Here is a 17,427-nt window from a genome sequence, read left to right on the forward strand (position 1 = left end):
TTAGTTAGTTTGTTAGCTTTTGATATTTTAGTCTTTGGTTTACGGAGGACAGACACAGTCTTTCTTTGTTCTGGAGAAACTACACACTTGATTTGTGCCAATCCGGGAGCAGGGTTGGTGGTTACAGAGGAGCGTTCTACACTACTGCTCTGCGCCCGGAGCTCATATCTGGACCGTCACTTTAGGCCGCGACTGAGGCTATCGGCCACATTCTTAGATAAAAGTGATGCACCATCCAAATTTGGATGTATGCCATCCCTGCGCATGAGCTTGGGCTTTCCCCAAAAGGTGCTCCAATTGTTGACATATCCAACACCATTTTGCTCGCACCATCTAGACAACCAGCAGTTGAATGATAAATGTCTGCTATACATTTCATCATTGAGCAAATTGGGCAGAGGACCAGAGTATATTACGGTATCTGACATCGACTTAGCCAAATCACACACCGCGCCTACTTGCAATTTGAGAATCTCTGACTGTCTCCTCCGAATATCGTTACCAACCGCGTGGATCACGATCTGACGGAACCGCCTCCCTCCCTGCTTTAAGCGCCTAAGGTTACCTTCGATGTCACCAACTCTGGCCCCCGGATAACACCTAACCAAAGCTGCTGGGATCTTCACGTCCCTAACTATGGAGCTTCCAATCACCAGAGTATCAGGTTCAGCCGGTGTGGCGCTGAGGGGAGAAAACCTGTTCTGGACGTGAAGAGTTTGGTGCGCTACGGGTGTGCGCTTAGTCCTTCCCCCACCCCGAACACTCACAAATCCGTCCTGGTCTTGTCCCGGCTGCACGGGACCCGCTGCGGGACTAGCCTCAGCCTGACTAACCTCTCTGGCACTGTCGGAGCGGACTGTGGCTACGGTCCCTGTCGCTATCTGACTGTAGCTAACGCTAGCCTTCACCAAAACTCCTCTAACTCGAACACCCTGGCCTCCAAAGCTACCACTACACTACACCTAACGCAACTACTCCTATCGTTTTTGAAAGAGGCAGGGTTCTGACTCGACATACGGCAAACTGAGCAGAACAGCACTAGAGAGGCAGAAGTAGACGGGGCAGCCATGGCTAGGCTAGCGGGCTAAGCTAGCCAGCGAGCTACCACGTAACGGAGAAGAGAGAGAAGGGATTTAATCCACGCAGAAGTGTTGGTTCAAGCGGAGAATTGGGTCAGCAGAGATAATGGGTCAAATTAGATCTAAAACCAGCTAGAGTGGACTCTAAAGCTATGTTTAATACGTGGATTAACAATAGTAACAGAGAGAGCTAATGTTCAACTTGCTCACAACGAGCGTCAACACAGAATACAGTCACCGGATGTGACGTTGTGGCAACCAACACAGGGCCATCGGGAAGCTGAACTCCCTGCCCTCCCTCATTCCAAAGTAAAAAGTGTCTGTCAATTTCTATCCTAGAGAAGACAGATCGGCCGATATTGTAAAATCCACAAAATCGGCCTCATATATCGGTTGATTGGCTTTCCCTGCTGATTGAACCGTCTCCATGGTTACGCATACATTCCATCCACAAAACCTGAAACCCTAAACACCATTGATCCTGGTTATAAAGGCCACTGATGGAAAGTACAGGCATCATGCTGACCACCCATAGGCTACAGCCGCCGGGTCATTTAAGGGTTAAAGATGCACTAGTGTCAGTTTAGTTGGACTAATTATACAAGGACTTTTTCACAACAGCAGAATGGCCAGATCAGACTGTTTTTTATTTGTTATATTGTTTATATTTGTTTAGAATTCACCAGAATGCAGGAAAATGAGTGTGTTGTGTCTGTTGCTGCTGCTCTGCTCTCTGTCTGGAGCTGAGATCACTGAACAAAGACAAGGAAGTCCAGAGAGTGTGAATGTGCCGGAGCCTCATCCTTGTCAGACCTCCACGCTGTGCTCCGAGAGATGAGCGCCAAACTGGCCGAGAACAGACTGATGATCCAGCAGCTGCAGACGCTCAACCAAGGTGAGAATGAAGCTTTTGCTCCATCTTTGTTCTGTTCTCACTGGACTGTTCTCTCTGTCAGAACAAAACGCTAAACTGGCTAAATATGAAATCAGGATGGAGGAGCTGCAGACGAGGATGGAGCAGATGCAAACACTTGACCAAGGTGAGATTAAAGACGACACTTCTCTCTGATACGGCAAAGTGTGTTTGAGACAATTTGTTGCTTTGTTCTTGACTGATTTAAGACTCATTGTTTTGCTTCAGCTCAAGCCTCTGAACTAAAGAGCTTAAAGACTCGGACCAACGAGACTGAAAACCAAGTGGAGTCTCTGAGGAGAGACAGAGCAGGTGAGACTTTTACTGATGCTTTGGAACCAGAGGAAGAACATTAAAAACTACGGGAATGTTGTTTTCACAAAAGCATCGAGTTCAATCTGTGATGTCGTTGTTAAACTTCTCATTCCAGTGGGACAAGTGGCTTTCTCTGCCTCTTTGTCGGAATCAGGCGAGCAAACGCTTGGACCAATCAACGCTCACACCACTCTGGTGTTCAAACGTGTGGTCTCCAACATTGGAAAGGCCTACAGCCCAGACACAGGTGAAGGAACTGAAATAATGTTACAGTGAAGTGTTCAGCATCAGCACTACACTACAGTCAGGCCCATAAATATTGGGACATCGATCATCATAATCCACCACAAAAGATTTGAAACAACTAAGATGTCCTTAAAGTGCAGGAAGTTCAGCTTTAATTTGAGGCTATTTAAATCAGGTGAACGGTGTAGGAATTACAAGTGTTTTTATGTGAGCCTCCCACTTTTCAAGGGACCAAAAGTAATGGGACAAAGCAACAATTATGAATCAAACTTTTTATTTTTCATGTTTGGTTGCAAATCCTTTTCAGTCAATGACAGCCTGAAGTCCAGAAGGCACAGACGTCACAGACTCTGGGTTTTATCCCTGGTGATGTTCTGCCAGGCCTCGACTTTAAATGTCTTCAGTTCCTGCTTGTTCTTGGGACATTTTCCCTTCAGTTATGACTTCAGCAGCTGAAACACTGCTCAGTTGGATTCATGTCAGGTGATTGACTTGGCCATTGAATAACATTCCACTTCTTTGCCTTAAAAAGCTTTGGCTTTGGCTGTAGTTTTGGGTCATTGTCAGGGGCGGACTGGCCATATGTCCATTCTGGAAGAGCACAGAAGGGCCACTGGCTCTAGGGCCACCGGTCTGGCCTCTCACTTTTCTCCTTAACCTCTCACACCCTGCCGTAATCGAGCTTTACCCAAATCTAAAAGCTTAAAAGGAAACCATCCAAAAACGAGGATGAAAACGGAACAAAAATGCGCCTTAAAAGCAACAAAAAAGTGACAAAAACACAACAAAATGTGACGAAAACGTGACGACAAAGCAATGAAAAAAAGCGATGAAAAAACAACAAAAACATGAAGAAAAAAAACGAAAAACAAGAGACAAAAACAAAACACCAAACAACAAAAACGCAACGAAAAAGTGACAGAAAAAGTGATGAAAACATGACAAAAATGCGGCGACACAAAGTTACCATCACTTTTCTAGATTTTAGCGTACAAATGAGGCGTTACAGTGTTGCTCTCCAGTCAAGAAGCTTTTAGATTTGGGTAAAGCCGAACAGGAGAAAATGCTCTCTGTTAATACGGGAGGTAAGAGGTTAACATGTCTTTGTGGAAGTGTCGCGTTTACGCTAATTTGGGCCAGGCTGGTCAGAGTCCAGGGCTGTTTTTCAGTCCCAGTCCGGCCCTGGTCATTGTCCATCTGCACTGTGAAGCATTTGGCTGAATATGAGCTCATAATATTGGCCCAAACACTTCAGAATTCATCCTGCTGCTTTTGTCCACAGTCACGTCAGTAAATACATGCCATGATGCTGCACCACCATGTTCCACTGAGGAGGTGGATGTTGCAACAATATCCAGAATGAAAACTCTCACTGAAATGAACTGTGGACGTCTCATCTGCCGCGTTAGTGAAGAACGGAGAACATGTTTTTATCGCAGGTGAACGACAGTCAGACGGATACGGCACCACGTCCAATGGAGTCGCTCTGCTCCTGGAGGCCGGAGACGTGGTGTTTCTGCGTCTGTGGCAGAACCATGTAATCTCTGATACTCAAAATCACCACAGCACGTTCAGTGGTCGCCTGCTGTTCCCCATGTGAGGCTCTGGTGTCGCTGTTTTTAACCACTCAGGATGTGGCGTTCATGACCAGCTCTTTAGAACGGCTCTTTAACATCACAGACCTGGATCAGTGTGTTATAAAAATGAGCTGTGCATATTTAAGAAACAAATAACGATGTGAGAAACAATATATGTTATGAAATAGTGATGATAAAAGGTTTGAATAAAAGGTTTAATCATTGGTTATTGAGAAGTTTTGTATTTTAGAAACTTAAATAGGCTTGTTGTTGAAGTACTTTGGTTCATATAATCACTATACTCACTTGTTGAATGTTATAATGAAAGATAGACTGTGGTGAAAATAGAACGTGAACGGTAATTTATTGAAGGGGGGGCAATATGGTGGGTTTTTCCCAAACCATCGTCAGAACTCCACTCCAACCGTTACATGCACTGCAAATTAAACAGTTTATGCAAATCAATCACAAACGCTTCTCGTTAAACATGTTGTTGTTGGTGTTTTGTTGTTTTTTTTGTTTCAACTGGGCCACACTCAGTAGAGGTCAGATATATAACTATGCATTTTAATTAAATATGCTCAAAGTCAAACACAGCCTTCATCACAGCTTTCTATTAAGGGATTTTCATTTATTTTATACATATATTCAATAAAAAAATGATATTATATTAGACTGACCCGCCCAACACTGGCCATTTGTTGTGAAAGTTTGTCAGACCGGAAGTGCTCTTTTATTGTGAAGGCAGGAATGACCTCTTCACTGAAAGAAACAGGTGAGGCTAATGATTAAAAGTTTTTAGAGCCGCCATGAGAACAAATGTGGACAAATGCTGCTTCTGGAGGGAGTTATGGAATCATTCAGAGGAGCCAAGCTGTGTTATAACAGAAAAGAAACCGCTGAATACAACTATGAAGGTAAGCTACATGCTAATGTTATGCTAACACCAGCTAAAGCGGCGCTAACAGCGGCTAAATGCTAATATGGGTAAAATCCCCTCATAGCACAGCGGTATGATGTTGTGAAATATTAAATCCTATGACCTGCGTGTGGATAGTGAGGGCTGTCCACTCTCTCCTCACTGGAGCCAGAGTCTGTTCAGTCACATCAGACACGGGTCAGGCGCGGGTCAGACGCGGGTCAGACGCGGGTCAGGCGCGGTCAGACGCGGGTCAGACTCGGGTCAGCGCTTTGGCCACAGCCAGAGGTCGGTCCCACAACCTGGACCTGGTCAGACCGGTTTGACCCTGGCCTTTGTTATGGAACAGTGTTAATTTTACAACATATTTGAATGTAGTTTTAGTCTTCGTCTAAATGAACTAAAGGAGCTAAAATGTAAAATTATGTTTGAACATTTACAATCATCAGAAATGTGTGAAATCAGGAGCGACTGAGACTGAAACACGGCCCTGACTCTGACCTGGGCCCAACACTTCCACAAAGACATGTTTGAACCTCTTAGCCCCCGCCTTAACCCAGCGCCTTTTCTCCTGTTCAGCTTTACCCAAATCTAAAAGCTTCTCACCTGGAGAGCAACAGTGCAACGCCTCATTTGAAAGCTAAGACCTACAAAAGTGATTGTAACTTGTCATGTTGTCGCCACATTTGTCATGTTTTTGTGGCTTTTTCATTCCTTTTTTCATTGCTTTTTGTCATGTTTTCTCCACGTTTTTCATCCTTGTTTTGCCGCTTTTCTTTGAAGCTTTCAGATTTGGGTAAAGCTCGGTTAAGGCGGGGGGTAAGACGTTAAGGAGAACATTGAGAGGCCCGTCTGTGCTCCTCCATCTTTAAAACAATGTCAGTGTTATAGGTTTTTGTAATAAAATGTGGTTTCTCATCTTTAAAAAAGTGAAATATGGAAGAAATGTGTGTAAACTGCAGCGAGAACGACAGATAAAACCAGAGGTTAATCTGAGCGATAGAAAAATCCTCACCTGGTCCAGATTTGTGTCTTAATTATTCTAGATTTCGAGTGGCGGCTTGGTGAGGTCTGGAGTCATGTGATTTTAAATGCTTTTCTTTCACAGAATCCAGCGCTGGATCACGGACTGAGGACTTTCTGACCAGAGGAGCACAAGGTGAGTAAACTCTGCTGGAGCTAAACATCTGATGAAGATGTCACCGGTGAGTGGCTGCTGGTTTTGCTGGTGCTGCTGGTTTTGCTGGTGCTGCTGGTTTTGCTGGTGCTGCTGGTTTTGCTGGTGCTGCTGGTGCTGCTGGTTTTGCTGGTGCTGCTGGTTTTGCTGGTGCTGCTGGTGCTGCTGGTTTTGCTGGTGCTGCTGGTTTTGCTGGTGCTGCTGGTTTTGCTGGTGCTGCTGGTGCTGCTGGTTTTGCTGGTGCTGCTGGTTTTGCTGGTGCTGCTGGTGCTGCTGGTAGGGTTAGGGTTATGTTTCGCTCTTGCTCTCTGGATACTTCCGCACATCCATATTATCTTTCTCACACACTCTGTCACTTTCCTCCCTCCTCCTCTCTCCTTCACCCTCTCTCCTCCCCCATCATTGATGCTACTTTGCTGGACGAGCGTCTGATGAAGACGTCAGCGATGAGTGACTACGTTTATATTATACATCCTCCGCATACATACGCACGCACATTCATACCTTTCTCACAGACTCTCTCACTTTGCTTCTCTCTTCTACAACCTCCTTCTACATCCACACATTTACCTCGTCCATTTACATCCTTATATGTAGAGCTGCACAATATCAGGAAAAAACATTTGACTAAACTGTTGTCATGTAATATGTGCCATTTAATTTAAACACAGTTTGTAAGTCATTTGTTTTTCAGCAAATATTAGGGAAACTTTTTATTTTACGCCGGAAGTAAAATAATAAATGTGTCCATCTGTAGTAATTTAGCGACAGATTGTGGCTTCTTACATAGATATATTATTTTTGTAGTACATTGTGCTGCCCTACATTCATCCATGAGTCACTGATGCTTGTGTGAATTGGCTGATTCTGGTGTTTCGCTCATGCCGGTGAGGAGTGGCTAATGTTCATGTTTAAACTATGATAAAGACGACAGTTTGACGTAGAAAACAGAGTGAGTGTATTTGCAGACGTGCAGGTGCATTGAGTGTTACCCCAGGCTCACATTAACTACGGTCCAGGTTCGGTCCTGATCCAGTCCGGATTTGCCCCAAACTACCACTCACAGTGAGTCCGGCTGACACTGTGGCTCCGCCGGCTCCGGCGCCAGACGCTGCTCCAGGCACAGAAACGGCACTCGCCAGAACAGAAGTGCTCGCGGGTTTCCCTCTTGGTGTGAGTTCACGTGATGATCAGCCCCGTGTACAGGTAGTTTTTGTAAACAAAATCCATATTTGCCAGAACGACGACTCTCCCAGTGAAGAGGAGGCTTTAACACACTAGCGCCCCCGTGTCACCGGTAATGGAGGAATGTTTACATTTACGACGTTACGCTAGCGTACAGGTGGTAAACGAGACCAGATAAGTAGTGATGCTAAACTCTGTGGGCCGCTGATGCTAAACTGTCTTGGTCGCTAAGGCTAAATTTTGTGTTAGCTGCTGATGCTAGCCTCTGACTGTTTGTCGCTAATGCTAAACTCTGTTAGATGCTAATGCAAAATTCTGTGTCAGCTTCTGAGTCTAACCTCTAACTGATAGCCGCTAATGCTAACGTCTGACTTTTTGCCGCTGATGCCACACTATGTTGGCCGCTGATGCTAAACTCTGTGTTTGCCGTTTATGCTAAATTCTGCTCGCTGTTGATGTTAAACTCTGTTAGCTGCTAATGCTAATTTCTGACTGCTGCTGATGCTAAACTGTGTTGGTCGCTGATGCTAAACTCTGTTTGACAAACTCTGTTTGACGTTAATGCAGAAATCTGTGTTAGCTTTTGATGCTAACCTCTGACTGACAGCCACTAATGCTAAACTCTGTGTTGGCTCCTGATCCTAAAATGTGTTGGCCACTTATGCTACACTCGGTTAGCCGCAAATGCTAAACTCTGTTGGCCCGCTGATGCCAAACTCTGAATAAGTTAGCCGCTAATGCTAACTTCTGACTCTGTTGGCCGCTGATGCTAAACTCTAAATGCTAATCTGTTTGTTGCTAATGCTGAATTCTGTTTTAGCAGCTAATGCTAGCCTCTGACATTTTGCCGCTGATGCTGAAGTTTGAATGCTAAACTTTTTCTGCTAATGCTAAAATCTGTGTTGAGTTCTGATGCTAACCTCTGAGTGATAGCTGCTAATGTTAGCCTTTGACTGATAGCTGCCAATGTTACCCTCTTACTTTTTGTCGCTAATGCTAAACTGTTAGCCGCTAATGCTAAATGTTATGGTATCCGCTGATTCTAAATTCTGTGTTTGCCGCTAATCTTAAATTCTGAGTTAGCTGCTGATGCTAAACTTTGTTAGCTGCTGATGCTAACTTCTGACTGTTTGCCGCTGATGCTAAACTCTGTTAGCTGCTAATGCTAACCTGACTGTTTGCTGCTGATGGTAAATTCTGTGTTGGCCACTTATGCTATACTCTTTTAGCCGCTAATGCTAAACTCTGTTTTGGCCAATCATGCTAGACTCTGTTGGCTGCCAAGGCTAAACTCTGTTAGCCGCTAATGGTAAATTCTTTGTTAGCTGCTGATGCTAACTTCTGACTCTTAGCCGCTGATGCTAAACTTTGAATGCTGAACTCTTAGACACTAATGCTAAATTCTGTTTTAGCTACTGATGCTAACCTCTGACTAGGGTCCTGTTTTCTTTTTATACCACTACTTAAAGGACAACTAAGCACCAAATCAACTTTTTTTAGCTTATAAACTGCATAAATATGTTTCTTATAGTGCTCTCTACACGTCCTGGTCATTTTTTTTACATTTTAGTGCAAATTAGATAAAATCTCACTTTTGAGCCAAAAAACTTCTGTGTGGCTCTCTCTCTCCATTTTCGGTTGAGCTATTTGAATTTCGTGCCCTGCCTCTCCATTTGCTCTGGCCTCTGTGTGACGTCACTTTGAGCTGTGTGACGTCCGTCGCTCTGGCGCTTGGGGTATAAAAGCAGCCGAGTCTCGCACACGCCCCCGTAGCGAGTTGGAGTTGGAATAGAGAGCGAGCATTTTACATCGATTTTCAGGTTAGCAGTATATTAGCATAGTATTTAGTTAGTTCTTTAGCGTTTCTAGTGTAGTTACTTTAGTCAGGTAGTTTCGTAGCGTGGTTAGATTAGTTTGATTTTGTTATTGTGTGTTAGTTTAGATTAACGGAGTGCTTTTAGTATAGGCTAGGTGTTAGCATTAGTTGTAGTTAGTGTTATTGTGTGTAATATTAGCGTGTAGTGTTTGTTGCAGTCTTGTTTGTCAGGATGGGGAGAAAGTGTAGTGTTGTGGGCTGTCATAGTACTGTAGGGTTACATTACTTTCCACAGGACTTAGACTTTAGGCGCCAGTGGTTATGCGCAATTGGCCTGGGGGAAAACTGCGAACTCCCGCCTTATGCTGGAGTTTGCAAAGAACATTTTACGCGTGATTCCTTCGCCAACTTGATGGAGTTTGAGCTTGGCTTTGCTAAGAAGCGCCTTTTGAAGAGCGAGGCTGTCCCCACCCTTGGTCTTCCACAACTGAGGATGGAGCTACCGACACTGCTGCCCCGCCAACCCGGAGCTTTCGGGCGCCAAGCTGAGGTGAGTGAACAAAGTCATGACCAAAACAACTAATATTGATGATTTGGCGCTTATAATAGCAATCTTTGTAGCTGCAGTGTTAGACACATTTGGTCAAGAGCTGCAGACTTGTCACCTTTTGGCGGAAAACGCCGTTTTGATCCTGAAAACGGTCATCCACGTAAATCGTGCATATCTATACTAAAGCATATTTGGAGTGGGGTAGAGGGCTTTGTGTAGGCGACCCGGTGCCGTGGTCACAACAGCGCTAATAACTATGAATGTTGAATGCACCGAAGGGGCCATTTCAGCGCCACAACAGCCCTGATCCAGCCCCAGGGCTGTGGGCGCTGACTGCGCCTCCAGACCGGCTTCAACATCCCCCTGCCCCGCGAGGGAACTGCGCGGCTCCGCGGAGCAGGTCACCGCTGTATTGCTGAGTTTAGTGCAGTATGTTACATGCTTTCGGTTTTGTTGTTCACTCTGTTAGCTAGTGGAGGGCTAACGTTTGCCTTGAGTTTATAATGTCGTAAGCTAACGCGATCTCCAGGACATGACTGTCACTAGCGTTTGTTTTTATCACGTCCACATAGCTGCGTGTTGAACAACGGTATTAAAATAGAACATTCAGCTCTACAGTCTCCGTGGTCACAGTAGGCTAAAGGTATCTCCTGAAGTGCGCTGTGTTGCTAACTTTTCAACATATTAAAAGTAATAAAGCTATAATGTCAAGTTTAGTATCTTATCCTGTGTCTTTTGCAGTCACTGCTGACTGCAGTGTGAAACTAACACAAAAGCATAGCCAAAAACGGGTAAATGCAGTAAAAGTCCAAGATTTAGTTCCTAAAAGATAGAAAAATATTACCCCAATACTCCTCAGGTCAAGTACCATAATATTTAGCAGACAGCCTGCTTTTCTTTATAAATAATAGTTACTCAAGTACAAGTCAAGTATTACTGTCATTAGGAAGACCCCATACAGCAAATTGCCCCTGGCCTCATCAGTATTCTTGTTGCACAAAGCACATGCGATTATTTCTGTAATTCTAGTGTTGAATTAGTTTTATTTTTCCGGGTGCATGGTAGCTGCATGTTGCTCATGGTTTGGGTTGCTGAAGCCCGACAATAGACATATGTCTTAGCGCACAGGCTTCAAACCTTTGCTGGGAACATCTTCTACTTTGTTTACTACTCAGATATAAAACGCAATAATCTACACTGCAGAAATTAGTCTTTCTATACCACTATACAAATAAAGACTTTTCTCCCTTAAAACTATGTGTTATTACTAATATTATTGCTTATGTTTTCAGCCTAAAGCAACCAGAGAAATGGCCTGTCAGACTGATCCGATCATCAGCAGGCATGCATGTGTCCAGGCCAATGTGAAGCCTAGCAGGCGGAGCAAAGGTGATTTGTCTTTTATAACATTGTCTGGATAATACATTATTTGAATCGTATAAGATTTTCATTTTGCTTTGGATTTGTTGCTAGATTCTACTGTAACTATTTCTTAGTGCTATTAAAAAGGTTTTTTTTCTTTATTCTTGTAAACAGGCTTGCAAGTGCAGGTTCCACAGAGGAGCGTCAGCGTTTCATGTGGTACCAAGACCTTCATGGAAATCCCTCTTCCTGAAAGTCCCCAGGCAGCCTCCACACCACTGAAAAGGAAAAGGTGTGACGTGTCTGTGTTTGACCCCAGCTTCCATCTGAACAACAGTTCTCTGAACTGTTCAAGGTACAAATTATGGGGGGAGAAATGCTTTTGTAATGTTTAAAAATATACGTTGGAACAAATTGGATTGTATTGTCTTCAATGGTTACATTTGCCTTTTTCTGCAACATAGCGCTTCCACTGAAGTCCCTCCCCACAAAGCCAAAAAGTACATCGTTCACGAGGACCAACTGTTGGCACTTTTCCAGAAATGTCCTGTCTGCACTCATCGTTGTACAGTTGACACAGCCACATTGGGCACACTCCTCCGGGTGAAACAGCACTGTCCAACCTGTGAGTACTTCAACGACTGGTCCAGCCAGCCGATGGTGAAGGACATCCCAGCTGGAAACCTTCAGCTTTGTGCTGCTGTCCTCTTCACTGGCTTGTGTTTTGCTCAGATTTCCAAGGTAGAGCCAAATTCTCATCTGTATTGACTATGTTTCCATATCGTTCAGTTGGTAATATTACTTTACAATTTATAGTTCCTGAGGGCTTTCAACATTCAAGGGCTGTCGGAGCAAACTTTTCACAAGCATCAGGCCAAGCTCCTCATCCCAACGGTCAGCTGGCAGTGGAAGCTTGAGCAGGATGAACATATCAGGGAGGCAGCTGCTAGTGGGGCTTTGACAATGGGCGGGGATATGCGCGCTGACTCTCCAGGTAAATCATTTATTAATTAATGAAGATTCTTTTTATGTTTGAATAAAAGTATGCCAAAGTGTAATGTGCATTGCTGCAGGACATTCAGCCAAGTATGGTAGCTACACTATGATGAATCTGCAAAGTAACAGAGTAATTGACATCCAACTTGTCCAGGTAAAACACCATCATGATTACATTTGGACATTTAAATAGGGATCATTGTGCACATTTCTGTAGAGCATTCTGTTCTCTTTCAGAGCAATGAAGTTGGAAACAGTGTAAGGATGGAGAAGGAGGGATTTATACGCAGTCTGACCATGCTGGAAGAGAGGGGTGTCAAAGTACAGGCCATTGTGACAGACAGACACACAGGAGTGCAGAGGTTTATAAGGGAGGAAAAAAAGGACATCACTTACTTTTTCGACCCTTGGCACATGGGAAAGGGTATGTATTGAGTGTAAAATTAACATAAAAAAAATAAAAAAAATACTATGTGTATCCATTTATATATAGGAATTGGGAAAAAGATTGATGAGCTGGCGAGGAAAAAGACCACTCAGGACGTGGGCCCGTGGAGGAAGAGCATAGTCAACCATCTTTATTGGTCAGCTTCAACTTCCTCCTCAGGAGAAGAAGCTGTGGCTAAGTGGACTTCTGTGGCCAACCATATACAGGATGTTCACGCTCATGACAATGCCCTGTTCCCATGCTGCCAACACGAGCCTCTGGTTGGGGAAAGAGCAAGGCAGTGGCTCAGGCCAAGTATGTAAAGACTATGCTTTTTTTAAATAATATTTTAAGTTGCATTGGAAATTTTGCATTGGCTTTCTAAACCAAGTAAATTTTCCATTGATGTCATGATCATTTTTGTTTAGGCACAGCAGCATGTGAAAGACTCACAGCCATTTTATTGGCTCCACGGTTTCTAAAGGACGTGGAAAAAATCAGCCCACTGTACCACACGTCCTACATTGAGGCATTCCACAGCCTGATCATTAGGTTCTCGCCGAAAAGTGTGGGCTTTTCCTTTAAAGGAATGTTGGCCAGGTAATGAATACCAAAACCTTCTCAAAGTATCCATTTTTATTTCCTCATATATTTCTTTGAAACTGTAATAATGTCAGTGCTGCCTTCTGTTTGTTTTGATTGTTCTAGGTTACAAATTTCAGCTATGCACTACAATGAGAACGCGCAACGCACACATGCCAGAACTTCTACCGGTGAGCTGAGATACTCCATAGTGTATCCGAAGCAGGGTTTCCGTTAGCCGGCTGTAGCCGGCTTTTGGCCGGTTTGAAAAGCAAATGGCCGGTAAAAATAATTTCCATCGGCCAAATTGGCCGACAGTAAAAAAGTGAGAAAAAATAGAAAAAATAGAAAAATATATTAAACATGTCACCTAAGTCAGTGACTAACATAACAAAGTGTTTTCGAGACAGGCCTAAATATTAAAAAAGGTTCAATATTTCTATCAAAAAAGTTTAGATTTACGCCTTTAGCGCAGTGGAAGCGTCATCATCGCTGTCTGGATATGTAACGCTTTTTCTTCGTGCGTCGTCACATTTTCAAGAAAACGGCAAACTACAGGTACATTTACTTTTATATAAGTGTGTTAAGAACTCAGCAGCTAATACGTTTGATTAGGATATTCTTGAAACGCGCATGTGTTGTGTCAGACTGACGCGCTGTCCCGCAGCGGCTCTTCCTGGGAGAGTGGCCGGGTTTAGAGGCGCTTCCCTCGGTCAGTCTGCGCTGACGCCTCGGTTCAGTTACCGGTGTTGGAGCCGCTCAAAGAGTGGCCGGGTTTAGAGGCGCTTCCCTCGGTCAGTCTGCGCTGACGCCTCGGCTTAGTTACCGGTGTTCGGAGCCGCTCAGAGTGGCCGGGTTTAGAGGCGCTTCCCTCGGTCAGTCTGCGCAGACGCCTCGGCTCAGTTACCGGTGTTGGAGCCGCTCTACAGCGCGGCAGAGCTGGGTCTGTTTTGAATCGCTCGAGACTGACTGTTGTGACTTTAGTGTTGTAGATTTGTCTCCCCACAATATTTCCGTGCTGAGGGACTTAATCACTATTTCACACCTGAAGCCACGTAAAAGCGCGGAAGGGCATCTACAGCCCCGCCCTCGCTGAGCAGCTGGTCAGACCTGGATAAGGACAGCGTGAGGGTCGTAGATATCGGCTACTTTCTGTCTGAGTTGAAGTGCAGATGAGTGGTGTATGTCAGCGTGACACCTGCTGCTCCACCGTCTCCACGCGCACAACTTCATGTTTGGATTTTCGCTGTTGCTACATTTTTCTCACGTCAGTCTTTTATTAGAAATAGCCGTGTTTTGGAATCCACTAAAGCACTCGTGTAGCTCTGTCTAAATGTAGATTGTTGATGATAATAAGCCACGTTCATTATGTATATATATTTTTAATGGCCGGTAATTCTTGCGAATGGCCGACATTTTACGACCCAGCCGGCCAAAGTGGCCGACAAAAAAAAAGTCTAGCGGAACCTCTGATCCGAAGTACAAACACGGTGACTATACTGTGAGAGCTCTGAAGACCAAATCCACCACATGTATGTCCGAAAACAAGCTTGACGGTTATGTATGAGTATTGTAATAATAATTATGTTGTACGTTTTTCCCAAGTCTACATTGACAAGCTGATGGCTCTGCTGTTCGAGTGCGTGGTTCAGGATGCGGCGCCATATCAAGAGTACTCAGACAATATACCTGTGCCTGAACCACTCTGTGGTCAGTATGAGAGGCCAGACAAAAAGGAGGCAGTAAGCAGGCACAGGTCACGGTTTTTCAAGAGCACATAAGGTGACCAGAAGATAATATACAATAAGACCTTCCAGAACTAAACACTATGCAAGATGATCATTGTTATAGGTTTGCTTCTGACATGCCTACATGCCAATAACAACTCAAATCTTTTCAGAAAGCAGACATGAGTCAGCCAAGAGACATGGCTAACAATGAACCAGAGGTGTGGGCAAGACGAGATGGACCTCAGTCTCAGGTATACCTCCATGAGAGCCCACCAGAATATTGATGATAAATTGATGATCATAGTGTGGATCAATTTGCATTATACATTTCATTAATGTATCATTGTAGGACACTAAAGAAATATTGAATGTAAAATGGTCACATTTATATAGCACCTTTCTACCTGCTTTAGGCACTCAAAGGGCTTTACATCAAGGAACCAGTCACCCATTAACTCTCATTCATGCACCAGTGTATGCAGATACTGGAAGCAGGGTGAAGTGTCTTGCCCAAGGACACAACGACAGTGTGCACCTGCGGCGTTCGAATCAATTCTCCGATCACAAGACGACCTTCTCCACTCTCTGCACCACTGTCGCCGGAGAATGTATACAAGTGTAGATTATACATATAAATGTGTATGTAATGTCGGGGTAAAGCCATTTGTCAGGAATTGGTTGTTTGCAGGTTCTAGAATGTGATGATGTCACAGGAGCCAGTTTTTCCTATTAACTATTAACTCTCACAAGTCATATCTAAAAAGAAAATGTGTGAATTACAAAAATGATCATTAATATAAGTCACAGGGTCTATGATTTGTCTGTGAAAGACCAAAAATGTCTGAATATAATGTAAAATAATTTAGCAATTGTAGTTTACATGTTACACCAGCAGGTGGGAGAATTGTGGCTAATGAGCTATAAATTCATCATTCATTTAGTTTTTTTGCCACATTATGTGCATTAGGTGTCTTATTAATATAAGTACCAGTTATTTCTAGACAATGCTCCTAACTCACGATGTATACACCAGGAAAAATGGTGCTTATGCATCCCTCCCACATAAGCCTGCACATAAACTTTTAATTGATTTTTTAATATTTTTTGTTTTGTTAGAACTAATGACAACATGCATTTCTGCATGTACTTGACAACACTACGACTCATGCGGCTAGCATGTTGATGATAGGACTAATGTCACAGATAAAGTACAACTTTATAAAATCAACCAATTCATCCAACTCATGATCAGCAGTGTGTTATACCTCAATGTGCAGATGTGTCACATATCATTTATCATACCACGATTCAAAGATTTTTTTATTTGTCAAACCATTTGTGAATACATTTAGGTGTTAAAGATCTTTCAATGTTAAAATGATTGCGATGCAAATCTGTACTCTGCATTTTGGCAAAGTATTATAATGATTTAATCAAGGAACTCCTTGAAAGATGATTCATTTCAAGGGGCCATAACGTAAATAACTGTAAAAAAAAAAAAAAGAAATCAATAAGCATTACTTACTGTCCAAGGTATGCACTGTCACACAGAACTACAGTGCGATATGCAAAGTGTCTGTAACAGATAAATTACATGTACTAGAATAACTCCTGCAGAGCCCTGCGCTCCTCTTCTAAGATGTTTTGTATGTGTCCAGGTACAGGCAGTGGCGCAATTGTGCTTTTGTCGTGGCAGTCCCTTAATTCACTCCCATTATTTTGCCTGTGCTTTTACAGAACATAGCTTTTTTATACTATTTTTTCATTAAGAGTCTCCCAAGATGTAGTTGTAAAGCGACATGGAAATACACTTTGATTGATTGGTTATCAACTGGTGTGTTGCACAGTAAACTTCAAGGCAAATTTCAACAAAAACTAGAATTATGTATTTTGGCTTTTATATACTCTACAATGATGGCTAAAATGCCAAATATGTATTATGTACTGAAATTATATATTTTTTTTTAAGTCAAATGGCTTTCCTTGAAATGTAGGAGGGTCAACTTCAGTTGAGAGACACTGCAACTGAGCTAATAGATCCCATTCTGAGGCTCAGCTTCTGCTGTCTAGCTATACAATTATGTAAGTGTATATAAGGGTGGAATGATAATTTGTGGTGTATGCTATGCAATGACAGGTGTTTAAATTTATATGACAATACAAGCAATAAAAATGTTCAGAATGGCAATTGTGTTCTTTGGATATTTTTTATTGGCCATGGAAATCCAGGGCTGGAAGGAACCCTGTATAGGCCACATCCTCCGGAAACTCCTGCCTGATGCGGGTGACGGCACAGGACGGGATCACCACTCTAATGTGCTGCCCGAGGTAGCCCCAGCACCACCTGACCACATTCCGGTACGCAAGGTGCCGGTAATTGCTGAAAGAAGTGATGTATGTGTTGTCAACGACATCATTTTAAATCAATAGGCTATCCTGCAAAAACTAACCTGTGCACCAACGTCTCTGGCATCTCACCAAAGAGCTGCACATATGTCCCATAGACTGCCTGCAGTACATATGGGTTGAGGGCAACTGCCTCAAAACCCGGGT

The sequence above is a fragment of the Gobius niger genome (assembly GCF_951799975.1).
Source record: "Gobius niger genome assembly, chromosome: 3".
NCBI classification, from domain to species: Eukaryota; Metazoa; Chordata; class Actinopteri; order Gobiiformes; family Gobiidae; genus Gobius; species Gobius niger.